This window comes from Macaca fascicularis, chromosome 18 (genome assembly GCF_037993035.2).
Source record: "Macaca fascicularis isolate 582-1 chromosome 18, T2T-MFA8v1.1".
Lineage (NCBI taxonomy): Eukaryota > Metazoa > Chordata > Mammalia > Primates > Cercopithecidae > Macaca > Macaca fascicularis.
In genome coordinates this window covers 12,540,979-12,558,758 of record NC_088392.1, presented here as the reverse complement: position 1 = coordinate 12,558,758, position 17,780 = coordinate 12,540,979, and positions in this window count along the sequence as shown.

The following is a 17,780-nucleotide window of genomic DNA, read 5'->3' as shown; positions in this document are numbered from 1 at the left end:
TAGATGACCTTTGTCAATTTGACCTTTGTGATGTTTGTTACATTTTCATTTGTAGTATCCAAATTATTAATTTCAAAATATTCTCTAATTATGTGTTTTTCTTCTGATCCAAAATAATTACTTTATAAATTCTTATATAATCAGGATATTTATTGTTATTTTTGTTGCTCTTGTTTGCTCTTTACATGTATTAGTATTAAGACTCACTGATTTTTTAATAATAAAATTATAGCCTTATTATTTCTGGTTTCATTAACTGTAATTTTTTAATTATCATTTTTTATTTTGAAAACAGTTGTGCAAAACAATTTAGACAACACAGACTATGATAGAGGCTTCTCTTATCTACAAGCAGGTCATCACATTCAAGTCCATTTGGTTGTGGATTCACTGCTTACTCTGTCAACGACTGAAGATATGCTTAATTGTCTCACAACTATTTTGTTTATGTCTACTTTCGTCTGTTTTTCTAATAATATCATTTCCATATCTTGAAGCTATATCACATGGTTAATAAGTGAATATTATAGCCATAAGACTATTATGAATAATCAGATTCTACATTAAACAATAGAGACCATAAAGTCCTTCTGCCCATGTATTCATTTTTGATTTCTCTTTCCAAAATTACTCTGCCTTGTGTATTTTGCATCACCCTACTGTGTCGTGTCTATTAATATGTCAATTTCTTTTAGTTGTATTTCTCGTGTACTTTTTGAGTTAGATTTCTTTTTTTATGGATGTATATTTCTATAAATTCACTCAAATTTTTAATTATGTTTATTGTTTTAAAGTCACATCATGATTAAATGGTAAAGGCATAATTTTTACAACTAAATACAATTTTTTTTTTTTTTTGAGACGGAGTCTCGCTTTGTCACCCAGGCTGGAGTGCAGTGGCCGGATCTCAGCTCACTGCAAGCTCCGCCTCCCGGGTTCACGCCATTCTCCTGCCTCAGCCTCCCGAGTAGCTGGGACTACAGGCGCCCGCCACCTCGCCCGGCTAGTTTTTTGTATTTTTAGTAGAGACGGGGTTTCACCATATTAGCCAGGATGGTCTCGATCTCCTGACCTCGTGATCCGCCTGTCTCGGCCTCCCAAAGTGCTGGGATTACAGGCTTGAGCCACCGCGCCCGGCCTAAATACAATTTTTTAAGCTCTCTGGTGCTAAGGCTGGATTTGTGATTATTACTCAATGAATAAAAGTTTGTTCTGTAAACTTTAAAATGTATGATCTATAACTCCATCAGTTTGGGAAATATGAAGGTTGATTTACCAAAATCACTTTTTATGCTAATTGTAGTCATGGTTAGTGTTTAATGCAGAACATCAGTGTTTAGGTTGGTTTTCACTTACCAGGTTTTGGTCTTACTTATGCATAGTATCAATTAATGTTTAAGCTTCAGGAATTTTTAATATAATTTTAGTTCAATATTACCTATTTGCAGTTAACTTTCTGAAAGTGTTTTCTTTTATACATGTTGATTTGCTTTCATCATGAATAAAATGTTGAAATAAATACAGTGCCAGAAAAGAACCCTGTCTGTTAAAATCAAATCCATTTGGTGATTAAGTTAGATATTATGACTTTTATTATAGTCACAAATACTTAATGTTACTCTTCAGTTGTTAGCACTTAAAACGAGGGAGGAATTCTGGGCAACTTTATTTTCCAACAACTTAAGAGGTGGCATATAAAATAATGGTTAAATTTATCCCCTTGCCTGGGAGATAACTAAAGTCTAATTACAGTAATTGCCAAGGTGGACTGTTAAAAGCTATGTTTCATAAAAGGGAGTAGGTGAGGGCAAAGGTCTCTGCATGAAAACAAGCAAAACAAGACATCCTATTCAATATTACGACATAATTTTTCACTGGAGAAGTGAATAACATTCTGAATTCCCTTTATATTTGAAGCTCCTGTTTTATAATGAAAAGTTATGCTCTATAAAATCAGTTTTTCCCTACTAAATTATAAGCTTCATAAAAAGGGGAGCATATCTGTTTTGTTTAATCATTATATAGCACAGTGCCTTATGCATAATGTATGTCCAATAACTACTTGTCTAATAGTAAACACACAAAAACATTCAACCAAATCTCCTTCAGTTAAAACCATTGAGAAATATGCAAAAAATAGCTCTGTGTTTCTTCTGGATTCCCTTTCATGCTTGATGGTGGCAGGAAGTCTGAATAAGAGGTTGCACTGCAGTGTCAGTTAAGAGAGGTGTTCCAATAGATTAACGTAAAGGCAGGGGAATCCTGGAATCATGTCAGTTGACAGGGTGGAATGGTTGGGAATCCTGGACCTTGAGATTGGCTGAAGAGTTGGTAGCATGAGCAATGTTGACCCTGCAGAAAGGTAAGACAGGTAAAACAGCATCAAGCCTGATTCCTCATGGGAGAAGAGAGAAGTAGAAGTGAGTAGTCAATTTTTATATCATCATGAAGGTTAACACTAACAATAACACAGCAGCTTATGAGTTTGTCATAAATAGCTCTTACTATTTTGAGATGTGCTCCATCACTGCCCAGTTTATTGAGAGTATTTAGCATGAAGGAGTGTTAAATTTTGTCAAAGGCCTTTTCTGCATCTATTGAGATAATCAAGTGGCTTTTGTCTTTGGTTCTGTTTATATGCTGGATTACATTTATTGATTTGCGTATGTTGAACCAGCCTTGCATCCCAGGGATGAAGTTCACTTGATCATGGTGGATAAGCTTTTTGAGGTGCTGCTGGATTCGGTTTGCCAGTATTTTATTGAGGATTTTCTTCGATGTTCATCAGGGATATTGGCCTGAAATTTTCTTTTCTTGTGTCTCTGCCAGGTTTTGGTATCAGGATAATGCTGGCCTCATAAAGTGAGTTAGGGAGAAGTTCCTCTTTTTCTGTCACTTGGAATAGTTTCAGAAGCAATGTTACCAGCTCCTCTTTGTACCTTTCGTAGAACTCAGCTGTGAATGTGTCTGGTCCTGGGCTTTTTTTTGGTTGGTAGGCTATTAATTACTGCCTCAATTTCAGAACTTGCTATGGGTCTGTTCGGGTATTTGACTTTGTTCCAGATTTAGCCTTGGGAGGCTGTGTGTATCCAGGAATGTATTCTTTTCTTCTAGATTTTCTAGTTTATATGTGGAGGTGTTTGTAGTATTCTCTGATGGTAGTTTGTATTGCTGTGACATTAGTAGTAATATCTTCTTTATCATTTTTTATTGTGTCAATTTAATTCTCTCTTCTGTGTTAGTCTGGTTAGCGGTCTAGCTATTCTGTTAATCTTTTCAAAAAAAAAAAAAAGCTCCTGGATTCATTGTTTTTTGAAGTGTTTTTCATGTCTCTATCTCCTTCAGTTCTGCTCTGATCTTAGTTATTTCTTGTCTTCTGCTAGCTGTTGAATTTGATTGTGGTTGTTTTAAGATTGACAATCAGATTGATTTGCATGCATGACATGCCATAAGAGTTTAGCATAAAAAGAAAACCATTGTCGAGATATCTGCATTTATTCTGGCTCTGTTTCTTTTTTGGATTGATAATTCTTGCATAAGTCTCTGGCACACCAGCTGTCCACTCTTATAGGAGGTAAGAGCTTATTGTTGCTGTATCATACTCGGGTTGATTCCGTAATGCGAAACTGAAAGCATCATGTCTGCATTGGACTTTTCCTAATTTTATTGTCAATTTGAAACTTTTAAAATTGCCAATCAGAATTTTTCCATTTTAGATAGAAACTAAACATGAGCAATTTAGGTTGCTTGATAATCTGGTACAAAATGATACTATACTCAGATTTTTTTTATTTACCAAGATTTGTAAAAACAACAAAAGATTTTAACAGAATTTGAACAGAATCTAGATAATCTTAAAACTCATAGTCTTATACCAATCTATTTTAGATAACTAAAATATAGAAAATATTAGGCATAGGTTACATAAGATTATATCTAAATTAAAAATGGTGGCAAATAATACCTCATAATACTGAGACTGATAAAAGGAAATTAAAAGAGAAAGCAATTATTCATATTAAAGTTGCCAAATTTAGCAAACTATTGTTTCCTAGTGAACAGTGCAGTGACCTCTCCATGAATAATCAAGATCCTGGTATCCCTGCCTTATCAAGTTATATCAAGATCTTGGTGTTTCTGCCTTATCAAAGTTAAGTCCCTTGTTAACAGGAGTCCATAAGGACAGGGAGAAGAGCAGGTGTTTGAACTTATATATCTATAGAAAGTTAAATTCCTGGTGAGCTTCTATTTAGTTATGTAAAGGGCCCAAATAAAACTAGCCAGCACCATTGGTTACAGAAGGAATATTTGCAAATATTTGCAAATATTTGCCAGGTAAGATCAGAGAGCTAAATATATACATGTTATAGTAATGTGAACAAAAGTAAAGAAATGAAAGATCAAAGAGGATGATCAACCAAATGTGCAAATAATCTGAAAATCAAAATTCAAACTTAATTTTGTATAACAAAACATCATCTAAATAGAACTAATCCATCTATACATTTTTTGATAAATCTATTTTTTGGTGAAGGAATTACATAATCATCTTTGGAATTATTCTATTATTAAATAATTTGTAATAAGAAATGTAATTCAAAAGTTCTCTTTTACTCTTTTTTCAAAAAGATGAAATTTATTTTATTTTAAACAACAAAAGAATCTAATCTTATTGTCTGGTATGTTCTTAGCATCTGACATTTGGAGGCATGAATGATTGATAACTCCACCTTACTTAGCAGGAAGATTAATCTTTATGTAGATTCAAGAGTGGGAAGAAAGAGACATTCACATTTCTCACTTTTATGCCAGGACTCCTGTAAATTAGAAGTGTCAAAAAGTAATTTCTCAATTTATATGCATGGAGAAAACTCCATTTTTTTTTTGTTTAAATGTATTAACGTTAAAGTCTCCCATATAAGGTAACCGATACATATTTGAAATACCATAAATGTATAATTTATGTCTATGAAGTTATCTTCTATCCTTTTATTGGTGATTTGCTGAGTAATTTACAATGCTATTCAAGAACCACTGGACATTAGTTTCAAAAGTGAGTCATGGGTAATAGAAATACTGCTCTTGCATCTAAAAATTTTATATACAAAACTACAATATGCTCACAGTGAATATTAATCATAAACTGAATATACTATATAGTTAAAGGATTCGTATAAAATATTTTTCCATATTCAGAGCAATGAGATTATTAAAAATGGTTTACTTTAGTAACTCTTCTGTCAAAATTCCCACCTAGCTCCATCCACATGATCCCATCATTTCTCATGTATCTATTTACTTCCATAGATTTAATTTTAAAATTAGTACTATATTACCTTATTAAAATCTAATGAACAGAGGATTCTTTAACAGCAAGATAAAACTGTATCTTACTGATATATTGAAAGGAAATGTTTAAAAGACTTTAATAAATGGGACAGGATATGGTGGGCAAAGAAGGCAAAAGTGATTCTTAGTATATGAATGACCCTACATTAAGCTCTGGATAGATTCTGGGCAACAATCACTCCTCCCTTTAGGAAGACCATCTCCTCCTACTACGTATCGAAATGAAGACTAATTTCTATTTAAGCTATAAATATTTAAAATGAATTGCTCAGCAATTCAACCTTCCCCATGGAATGCTAATACCCTGAAATAATAAATAGCTTGAATATAGAAATATGTTTTTTTATGTACTGTAAATACTAGAGAAAAAGACTTATGAATAAATTTTGAGCCAAAATTACTTAGGTAGGATTATTGAGGTTTAAATTCTTACAGAAGTGAAGCAAAGACAAATGATTTTTTAGTTTTGTTTGGGAACGTAACATAGAAATAGAACTACTTAAAAAATTGAAAACCCTAGGAATCCTAAGATCAACAAATCCAGTTACATGGCAAAATAACTGGACAAACCAAAAGGATCTATAATTTGACTTTTCCTGGGCTATCTTCAATCCATCAGAGCCAAATGACTGCTTTGGAAGGTTGTAGCAGATGTAAAATGTTGACATTGACCCAGAAATGTGAAATACACTGTCAGATATATGAATTTTTTTATTGTTTTTAATCTATCTAAACATAAATTACTATTTAAAAGTATAAAATATATTATGATATGTATAACATAAGTATAAATAAAGGTATGAGAATAATATAAAATCAGGGGGATGAAAATCAAAATATACTGTTGTGAAGTTCTTATCTTGTGTGTAAATAGGCACACTATTAATAAAAGGCAGACTGCAATAAGTTAAAGATGCATAACTTAAATTTTAAACCAACCACTTAAATGCTACTACAACTACAAGTATTGTATCATTAAATAGGCAATATTAGAAATGAAAAGGAATCATATATAATGTATGATTAATGCAAAAGAAGATAGGAAATTAGAAAGATGGGACAAAGAACAAAGACAAATAATGGCAAGAATATGAATTTAAAATTTACTCTATTAATGATCACATGAACTCTAAGTGGCCTAAATTCCCTAAGTGAAATGTAGAGATTATCAGGTTAGATAACAAAACAAAATCCAGCTATATGCTGCACGTAAGAAACACGTTTTAATTAGTAAGACACAAATAGTTTAAAAGCAAAAGGATGAATTAGCTTAATTTAGCCATTCCACAATGTATACATATATCAAAATACATATTGTACTCCATAAATATATACAATTTTTAATTGTCCTTTAAAACTATCTAAAAAGAAAAATAAAAGGATGAGGAAAGTTATATCATGATAACACAATCAAAAGTAGGCTAGAGTGAAAGTATATTTTGCAACAAAAATATTGCCTTTGATAATAAAAGCAGCAAAACAACAACAAAAGCTATCTTGAGAAAGCAGTCAATCCATCAAGACGACATCACTAATCAAACGTTAAAAGTACCTACACCAGGCGCAGTGGCTCACACCTGTAATCCCAGCACTTTGGGAGGCCGAGGGGGGTGGATCACGAGGTCAGGAGATCGAGACCAGCCTGGCTAACACGGTGAAGCCCGTCTCCACTCAAAATACAAAAAACTAGCCGGGCGTGGTGTCGGGCGCCTGTAGTCCCAGCTACTCGGGAGGCTGAAGCAGGAGAATGGCGCGAACCCGGGAGACAGAGCTTGCAGTGAGCCGAGATGGCGCCACCGCACTCCAGCCTGGGCGACAGCCTAAGATTCCGTCAAAAAAAAAAAAAGAAAAAGAAAAAAGCACCTATTGACATAACTTCAAAACACTTGAATATAAAACTCTTAGAACTAAAACAAAATTCACAATTTTAATATGATTGCATTTCCCTATTTTAATAATTGACAGGATAAATTGAAAATAAGTAAGGACATAGAAGCCTTGAACAAAATGCCCACCTCACTTTACCTAATTGACATTCAGACTAGCGCTCCAACCCAAAAAGAACAAACTGCACATTCTCTTCAAATCCACATAGAAGTTTTTCCAAACTAGACTGTGTTCTGGGCCCTAAGAAAAGTCTTTATAAATTTGTAATGATTCAGGTTATACAAGCTATTTTATTTGTTTTGTTTGACCATATGGAAATAAGTGAGAAATCAATGACAGAAATGTATCTGAAAATTCACAATGCATATTTGAAAACTAAATAACCTATTTTAAATAATGTAACCATGGGTCACAAGAGAAACCAAAAGGGAAAAGATGAAGTTAAACATAACATATTAACACTTAACAACCTTCCAGAAAATTGAAATGGAGGATATATTTTTCAATTTATTCTATGAATTCAAAATCATCCTGACATTAAAACCAGACAAGGACATTATTAAGAAAACAACAGAACAACAACTCTAATAAATGTAAACATAAAGATGGTATTCAAATAAATAAAAACCAAATCAAACTCATCAACATATACAAATATGTCATGATACAATAGGGTTTAACAGAAATGAATGTTGACTTACACTTCAAAGTTCAATCAATATAATTCACAATTTTAACAAACTAATAAAGGAAATCCATATAATCCTTTCAACACAAGCAGGAAAGTAAGTGACATAATCCCAAATCCACTGTTGATACAAATTCTTACCAATTAGGAATTAAAAAAAAAAATCCTCAACCTAGTAAAGGTCAACTGTGAAAAACCTACATATAGCATCATAAATAATGGTAAAAGACTGAATGCCTTTTTTCTGAGGTCAGGAATAACACAAGATATCTTCTTTTAAATCCTCTATCACTGCACTGGAAAGTTCTAACAAGTGCAATTAGACATGGAAAAGAAATAAATGCATCCAGATTGAAAAGGAAGAAGAAACAATCTTTATTTGCAAGTGAAATAAATGTTTATGTAGAATATCTGATAGAATACTATAAAAAATTTTAAATTAATAAGTGAATCTAGCAAAGTTGTAACATTAAAGAAAAAATGATATTAAAATAGTTTTATTTATGTGTACTAGTGATGGACAGATATTGAAATTTTAAAATGCTTTTACAGTAGCATAAAAATGAAATTCTTCAGAATGAATCTAATAATGAGATGCAAAAGGCATGTATTGGAAACTATAAAACATCTGTAGAAGGACAAGTAATGCAGTGAAAAAATTGAGTGTTCATGGTTAAACGGTTCAACATTGTTAGATATTATATTAGTCTGACCAGGCTGCAGTAAAAAGATACTACAGCCTAAATGGTTTAAACAAGAGATGTTTATTTCCTCACAGTTCTAGAGGCTTGAAGTCCAAAATCAAGATGCCTGAACCATTGCTTCTAGTAATGCCTGTCTCCCTGGATTGAGATGTCCACATGCTTGCTGTATCCTCACGTGATAAGGAGTTTTGGCTTCAGAAGATGAAAAGGTTCTGGACACGGATGGCAGTGAGAGTTGCATAACAATATGAATGTACTTAGTTCTGCTGAACTGCGTGTGTGGAGAGAGAACTGTGGAATTTAAAAAAAGAGATCCCTGACGCCTCTTCCTTTTCATATTGAGGACATTGATTCTATTAGATTATGGCTCCATTCAAATATGTATTGTGAATTTCCATTGATGATACCATTTAGTATTAATTACACCCTCAAAAGCCCTATCTCCAAATTCAGTCAGTGAGGGTTAGGGCTTTAATACATGAACTGGGGAGGGGCACAATTTATTCTATTGAAGATATCAATTCTCCCAAAAATATATCAGTCAATTAAATGTATTCCTAATAAAAATTCTGGAAGGTGCTCTTGAAAAAAATTGACAGGGTGATTCTAAAGTTCATATGGAAATACAAAGTACTTAGACCAGCCAAATAAACCTTGAACAGGAAGAATACATTTGAAGAGCTAACACTACCTGGTTTTAAAACTTGTTAAAAAGTCACAGCCAACTACAGCGTAGTATTGGCATAAAGACAGACAAACAGATCAATGAAATTGAACAGGGAGTAAATGAAAAGGTAATTCACTGGAGACAGAATAGCCTTTTCAATAAATGGTGCTTGAACAATTGGATACACTTATTTAAAACAATAAACTTCGATTTACACCTCGCATCATAATTTAATTATCAACTCAAAATTGATTTTATCTAAATGTAGAACCTAAAATTTCTATGGAAAAATATAATGGCAAAAACTTTGGATTAGGCAAAAACATTTGTTACATGTGACACCAAAAACAATCCATTCAAAAAAGGAAATACTGGGCTTAAAATCAACACATTTTAAAAAAACTTCTACTATTTGAAGAACACAGTTTAAATAATAAAAATAATCCATAGGCTGAGAAAAAGAAATGTTAAATAAAATATTCGATAAAAGACTTGTTTGATAAATATATTAATAACTCTGTAAATTCAATAATAAAAAGTATTTGTCAATGAAATTTTTTAAATGGGCAAAAGATAGTTCACAGAAGAAATTATACCTATAGTAAATTAGAACATGAAAAGATGGTCAACGTCTTAGTCATTAGAGATGTCTAATTTCAAAGCACATCAAGATCCCGTGTGTACCTATTTATCTACTAAAAATTAAAAATATACACCATGTTTAGCGTCATTGAGGCTATTTAGGAACCGAACTCTCATATACTGCTGGCAAGAGTAAGGCCTCTTTGGAAAGCAGTTTTGCAATTTTTTTTTTTTTTTTTTTTGAGACGGAGTCTCGCTCTGTCGCCCAGGCTGGAGTGCAGTGGCCGCATCTCAGCTCACTGCAAGCTCCGCCTCCCGGGTTCCCGCCATTCTCCTGCCTCAGCCTCCCGAGTAGCTGGGACTACAGGCGCCCGCCACCGCGCCCGGCTAGTTTTTTGTATTTTTTAGTAGAGACGGGGTTTCACCGTATTTAGCCAGGCTGGTCTCCATCTCCTGACCTTGTGATCCGCCCGTCTCGGCCTCCCAAAGTGCTGGGATTACAGGCAATTTCTTAATATACTGTATGATCTATCAACTTAATTCCAAGTATTTCCCCAAAGAAATGAAAGAAGGCCCATTCAAAGATTTCTATACAAATGTTCATAGACGTTTTAGTTGTCGTATTTCAAAACTGTAAACAATCTAAATATCTATTAACAGTTGAAAGGATAAACCAATTGTGAGATATTCACACAATAGAATATTACTATGTAATTCATAGGAATGAGTCATCAATACATGGTAAAACATGGATACATTTTAAAGTATGGTAAAATATGAATAAATTTTGAAATAATTTCATTAAATGAGGGAACCTAGACAAATAAAAAACAAGAGTACATACTGTGGGATTCCATAAATGTAAGTTCCTAGAAAACGCAAACTAATCTCTACTGACAGAAAGCATTTGATATTTTCCTTAAGATGAATGTGGGGTAAACAACTGAAAAAGAGAGTGATTCAAAGGGACACAGGCAATCTTTAGGGCTGATGGATATGTTCATTACCTTTATTGTGGTAGGGGTTTTTTGAAAGTATACTTATATAAAAATTATCAAATTATAAAAGTCAAGTATAGACAGTAAATTGTATGTCATTTTTATCTTAATTATGCTCAAAATATTGGTATAAAGTTAAACTTCAAATGAAATATCAGATACCAAAGTCTTGAGATATTTTGTGAGAAAATACTCTTAATAAAACAGTGTTATGATGAGATTGCTACTCTGCTTTTTAATTAGAATTCAATATATTATATAGAGAACTACATTTCTAGGATCTCCCAAATTGTAAAGCTTATACTATTAAATTTAACATGCTATTCAGCAACCAAGTTGTTATTACTATTTTCTCTCCTCAATAGCTCCATCATATTGTGCAAAGTATGAAAACCTTATTTGCTGTGGTGCTTTAAGTCACCTCTTCTGCTTTTACACCAGTAGCAAAAATGACTCAACAGAAACTCTTTCTAAACCTATTCTTAGTGATCTCGTAGTACTTGTGACCTGCTCTGCTTCGGATGTACAAGCCAAAACTGAGGATTTGCAAGTTCCTGTAAAGAAGGGTCTTGAGTCTCTGGCAGTATATTTGATCTTTGGTTTCCTGACTAAAGATGTATCCTTTGTGATAAAACTCTCTGTATGTACCAACCTTTGGTAAAAATACAAGGCCTGAAAAGAAAGGAGGGTTTACTCAATGAATTTGAAAGTCAGGTAAAATTAGAAGGACCCTAATCACCCTCATTTGTAGTTATCTTTGACAGCAATTTTGGTTGTAATATCTATGTGACTTCCAAGTAAATGTTGCATTTCCCACTGGACACCAAATTATCTAATTTTAGTGTTATCACATGAGAGGAGAGCACTATTAGAAGTTAAACCAATTGAACTTTGGAACAGTTTAGAGAGTACAGAAACAGACCAATAAGTAAATGGAAATTTGATAGATGTTGCAGAGAATTACTTACTATAGGATGGTGGAGTACCTAATTTTCTTTACACAAGAATGTGGTAATTTGTTTTTACTTACAGTCATACAAAAATATTCTACAAATATGACAGAAAAACTTTAAAAGGTTTAGAAATACATCCTGATGTTCTGAACTTTGAGCAGGAAGAGATTTCATAGGATTAAACAAAGTTTAAAATAAAAATTAATGAATAATAAATACAAATGTATTAATATAAATATATTAAGATTGAGCTTCTGTTAATCAAAATTTACCATAACTAAAGATAAGCCAGGAGCTGAGGTAAGAGGTTTATAGCACATATAAGCAAAAAGGTATTCGTATTCAAAATATAGAAAGAAATTCTCCAATCAATAGGAAAATAATAGATGAAGGCAGAGCAAGATGGTGGAATAGAATGCTTCAGCAATTGTCCCCCGACAAGGATACCAATTTAAGAACTATCTACACACAAAAAAACACCTTCATAAGAACCAAAAATCAGGTGAGCACTCCCAGTACCTAGTTGTAACTTCATACCACTAAAAGAGGCACTGAAGAGGAAAAAACAAAAAAAAAACAAAAGTCTTGAATCCCTGACGTCACCTTCTCACCTTCCCCAGCAGCAGCTGGTGGCACAGAAAGAGAATCTTTGTGCTTGGGGGAGGGAGAGTACAGCAATTGTGAGACATTGCATTGAATTCGGTGCTGCCCTGTACAGCAGAGAGCAAAACCAGACTGACTGACCTTAGTCTCCTGGACTGACTGACAAGAGAAAGAAATAGAGGGCATCCAAATTGGAAAGGAAGAATGCAAATCATCCTTGTTTGCAGGTGACATGATTTTATATTTGGAAAAACCTGAAGACATCAACTAAAAACTACTAGAAAAGATAAACAAATTCAGTAAAGTTGTAAGATATCAAATCAACATACAAAAATTAGTAGCATTTTATATTCTAACAGTGAACAATCTAAAAAAGAAATAAAAAAGAAATCCTATTTATAACAGCTACAGATAAAATAAAATATCTAGGAATCAATTTAACCGAAGGAATGAATGATCTCTGCAATGAAAACTGTACAACTATGATGAAATAAATTGAAAAGAACGCATTGTTAAAATGGCCACATTACTCAAAGTAATCTATAGATGTAATGCAATCCTCATCAAAATACCAGGGACATTCTTCACAGAAATAAAAGAAACAATTCTAAAATTCATATGGAACCACAAAAGACTGAGAATATCCCAAACTCTCCTAAGCAAAAAGAACAAAACAGGAGGTATCACATTCTGGCTTTAAATTGTACCTCAGAGCAATAATAATGAAAACAGCCTGATACTAGCATAAAAGCAAACCCATAGACCAGTGGAATAGAATACAGAACCCATAAATAAATCCATACATGTTTTGACCAAGGCGCCAAGAACACACACTGGGGAAAATACAATTTCTTTAATAAATGGTGCTGGGAAGACTGGATATCCATATGAAGAAGAATACAAGTAGATCCTTATCTCTCACTAAATCAAAAAAAATCAAATCAAAATGGATTAAAGACTTAAATCTTAGATCTCAAACTGTGAAACTACTAAAAGAACACTTTGGGGAAACTGTGCAGGACATTGGACTGGGCAAAGACTTATTAAGCAATACAGGCACAGCACAGGAAACCAGAGCAAAAATGAACAAATGGGATCATGTCAAGTTAAAAAGCTTCTGCATAGCACAGGGAATAATCAACAAAGTGAAGAGACAACCCATAGAATGGAGAAAATATTTGCAAACTACCCATCTGAGAAGGGATTAGTAATCAGAATAAACAAGATGCTCAAACAGCTCTATAGAAAATACCTAATATTCCAATATATAAGTGGGCGAAAGATCTGAATAGACATTTCTCAAAAGAAGAAAACATACAAGTTGCAAACAGGTATACAAATAGGTTCTGAACATCACTGATCATCAGATAAATACAAATCAAAACTACAATAAGATAGCATTTCACCCCACTCAAAAAGGCAGGTAAGGCCGGGCATGGTGGCTCATGCCTGTAATCCCAGCACTTTGGGAGGCCAAGGCTAGTGGATTGCCTGAGGTCAGGAGTTCTAGGCCAGCCTGGCCAACATAGTGAAACCTCGTCTCTACTAAAATTACAATAATTAGCCGGGCATGATGGCAGGTGCCTGTAGTCCCAGCTACTTGGGAGGCTGAGGCAGGAGAATCCCTTGAACCTGGGAGGTGGAGGTTGCAGTGAGCCAAGATCATGCCATCACACTCCAGCCTGGGCAACAAGGGTGAAACTCTGCCTCAAAAAAATAAACAAACAAACATAAAAACAGGCAGGCAATAACAAATGCTGGAGAGGATGTGGAGAAAAGGAAACTTTCATATGTTGTTGGTGGGAATGTATGTTAATACAACCACTATGTAGAGAACAGTTTGGAGGTTACTCAAAAAACTGAAAATAGAGTTACTGTGTGATCCAGCAATCCAACTCCTAGGTATATACCCAAAAGAAAGAAAATCAGTGTATCAAAGAGTTAACTGCACTCCGATGTTTGTTGCAGGTCTATTCACAATAGCCAAGATTTGGAAGCAACCGAGGTATCCATCAACAGATGAAATGGATAAAGAAAATGTAATACTTACGTACAATGGAGTACATAAAAGAATGAGATCCTGTCATTTGCAACTACATGGATGCAACTAGAGGTCATTTATACTAAATGAAATAAGCCAGACACAGAAAGGCAAACATTGCATGTTCTCACTTATTTGTGGCAGCTGAAAAGTCAAACAATTGAACTTATGGAGATAGAGAGTAGAAGGATTGTTACCAGAGGCTGGGAAGGGTGCTCAGGGATGGGAGCATGGCAGAGGGGATGGTTAATTGGTACAAAAAGGCAGTAGGAATAAATAATACCTAGTGTTTGATAGCACAACAGTGTCACTACAGTAAAAATAATTTAATTGTGCATTTTAAAATAACTAAAATGGTATAATTAAATTGTTTAAAACACAAATGATAAATGTGTTTATCAAATAGGATACCCTATTTACCCTGATGTGATTATTACACATTGCATGAATGTGTCAAGATATCTCAGGCAACCCATAAATATATGCCCCCACTATATTCCCACAAAAATTAGAAATAAAAAATTAAAAAAATTAAGAAATAAAACAATAAACATTGTATTAGAAACATAGTCAAAACGCATCATTAAACAAAATTAGTAATCAGGGAAACACAACATAAAACCATAATGCATATAGTTTTTATATCCAAAAGGGAAAAATTAAGACAGTTTACCAACAGAAGATTAAGGTCAACAGTATTTCTTCTGAGATACTTATTTTCTCAAATACTATCAGGGAAATTGTCAACTTAATGAAAATCATCCCATTGAGAAATCCATCTTTTAGCTCATGTTTCTTCCATGTCAAAACAAGTACGTATTTTTTCTCCTACGTTTTACTTTAAAATAGAGTTACATTACAGTCTGAATGTTCAGTTTGTTATAGCTGAAAATTCTTGCTATAACAAGCATATTCATATGGATAAAGTCTGTTAAACATAATAAATAATGCTGTATATCCTCAATTGTATTTCTTCACAGCAAAGGACACTGTTGTGGCCTCACTAGACCCATTCTTCTGAGCCTATGCACTCACTCCAAGCTGTTGGGAGTGCTGGCTTCTCAGAGTTCTCAGCTCTCCCTTTCTGTGGTCACATCACCCAGAGGTTATCACACACACACATACCCCTCCTGGGGCAGTTTTCAGCTAACTGACATGGGACAAGAAAAGGCCAGAACTTGCCAGAGAATGAGACCAATTCTGGAGCAATTCATGTTCCAGAGTTCTGCAGGGATCAACTGAGGCTAGTCAGGGTTCCTGAACCTTCAGCATAGTCTTTACGTTTAGGGAACTCAAACCAATGATAGGGAAGCAGGGGAAGTGCTGGGTAGAGAAGGGCGGGTCGCTGGCTAAGGATTCACCCCTGGGCTTGTGCCCACGGACCTGGATGAGGACAAGCATTTCTGCTTTTGTGCCTAAATGTATTTTCTATGACCACCCTGGCCCACCACACCCCCATCCTGTGCTTATCAAAACCCCAAGACCCTAGCAGGCAGAGACATAAGTGGCCGGATGTCAAGAGGCACACACCAGTGGAAGGGCACACTGACAGGCTCCAGCAGACGCGGCAGGCCATCCACCAGGAAAACACCACGGAGAAAAAACCCCACCTTCCCACTCCATTCCCCTTCTGGCCCCTCCGTCCACCTCACTGAGAGCTACCACCTCCCAATAAAACATCTTGCACCCACCCTCCAAGTCCATGAGTGATCCGATTTTTCCAGTACACTAAGGCAAGAACCTGGGGATACAGAAAGCCCTTTGTCCTTGCCATAAGGCAGAGGGTCCAAGTTAGCTGATGAACACAAGCTGCCCGTGGAGGGCTAAACTTGAAGAGCTCACTAACGCATGCCCACTGGGGCTGCAGGAGCTAAACACTCAACTCTACGTGCTGCTCTGGGGTTGGAGTCCCAGAACCTGCCCGCTCTGCGTGCTTCCTCTAGAGGTTTGAGCAGCAGGGCACCAAAAAAGCAAGCCACACTCCCATTGCACACTGTGAGGGGGATAAGGAAACTTGTCACCAAGTTTCACCTAGACAGTTGTTTCAGGAGTGGTCCAAGAATAAGATTAGGAGTTGAATCACTTACTGGCCAACTGTCAATGAAAACTCTCTCACCTCTGATAAAATTGGGATCTGTTTAACAATTGGTGTTTTTAATGCTCTGTTGAGAAGATGCCACTGCTTGCACAGGCATTAACTTAAGAGCAGCAGCATCAAAAATTGCAGAAAGGGTTTCAGGAGCTTGGAAGAAAATCAAATAGAATAATCTTTTAGTATCTCGAGACAAATGGTTGTGTAGTAAGGTTAGAGGATGTGGATATCGTACATTTTGGAAGTGAAATTTAGGCTAATATTTACAGATACAAAAATTGTGGGGGAGAAACCCTTTCCATATTATCGAGATACATATTTCAATGATGTATTATATTTTATGTTTAATAATCATAAAAGATTAAAACATTTGCTTCTTGGTAATTTGTGTACTAAAAATAAGTTTGACAACTCATTTTGGAATTAATATATACATAGATCTAATCTTCAGTTTACCACCGCCCCTGAAGTTACATAGACACTGAAATTCTTAAGTATTTCCCTCATATGCCTTTCTAAACGTCTTCAACCCACACACTTATTGGTGTGTCTGGAAAGCTCTATTTTATTTTATTATTTTACTTTATTTTATTTTATTTTATTTTAGAGACAGAGTCTCGCTCTTGTTGTCCAGGCTGGAGTGCAGTGGCACGATCTCAGCTCACTGAAACCTCTACCTCCTGGGTTCAAGCAATTCTCCAACCTCAGGCTCCCCAGTAACTGGGATTACAGGTGCCCACCACCACGCCCAGCTAATTTTTGTATTTTCAGTAGAGACGGTTTTTCACCACGTTGGCCAGGTCTCAGACTCCTGACTTCAGGTAATCCGCCCACCTCAACCTCCCAAATTGCTGAGATTACAGGCATGAGCCACCGCACTCGTCAAGAAAGCTCTATCATTTTTCGTCAAATTCTAACTCATCTTTGAAAGCTCACAGCAAAAACACTTCAACTTTGCATTTCCATTACAGAAATAGCTCTGCCCGATAATTTATCTGTTTACATATCCCACTTCTAGCCCCTTCTTTACTTAAAACTTTATGAATGTAGTGAATTACTTTGTAATTTGGAAGGACATAGTTAATCATATTTATGAAAATATGCAAGGACAACAAAACTGGACTTCCACAATAACTTGAAAAAATAAAAAAGGAGATTTTTAAACTCAAAATGATGCCTCTAAATTTATAAAAGCTCCAAACATTCACCCAAAAAA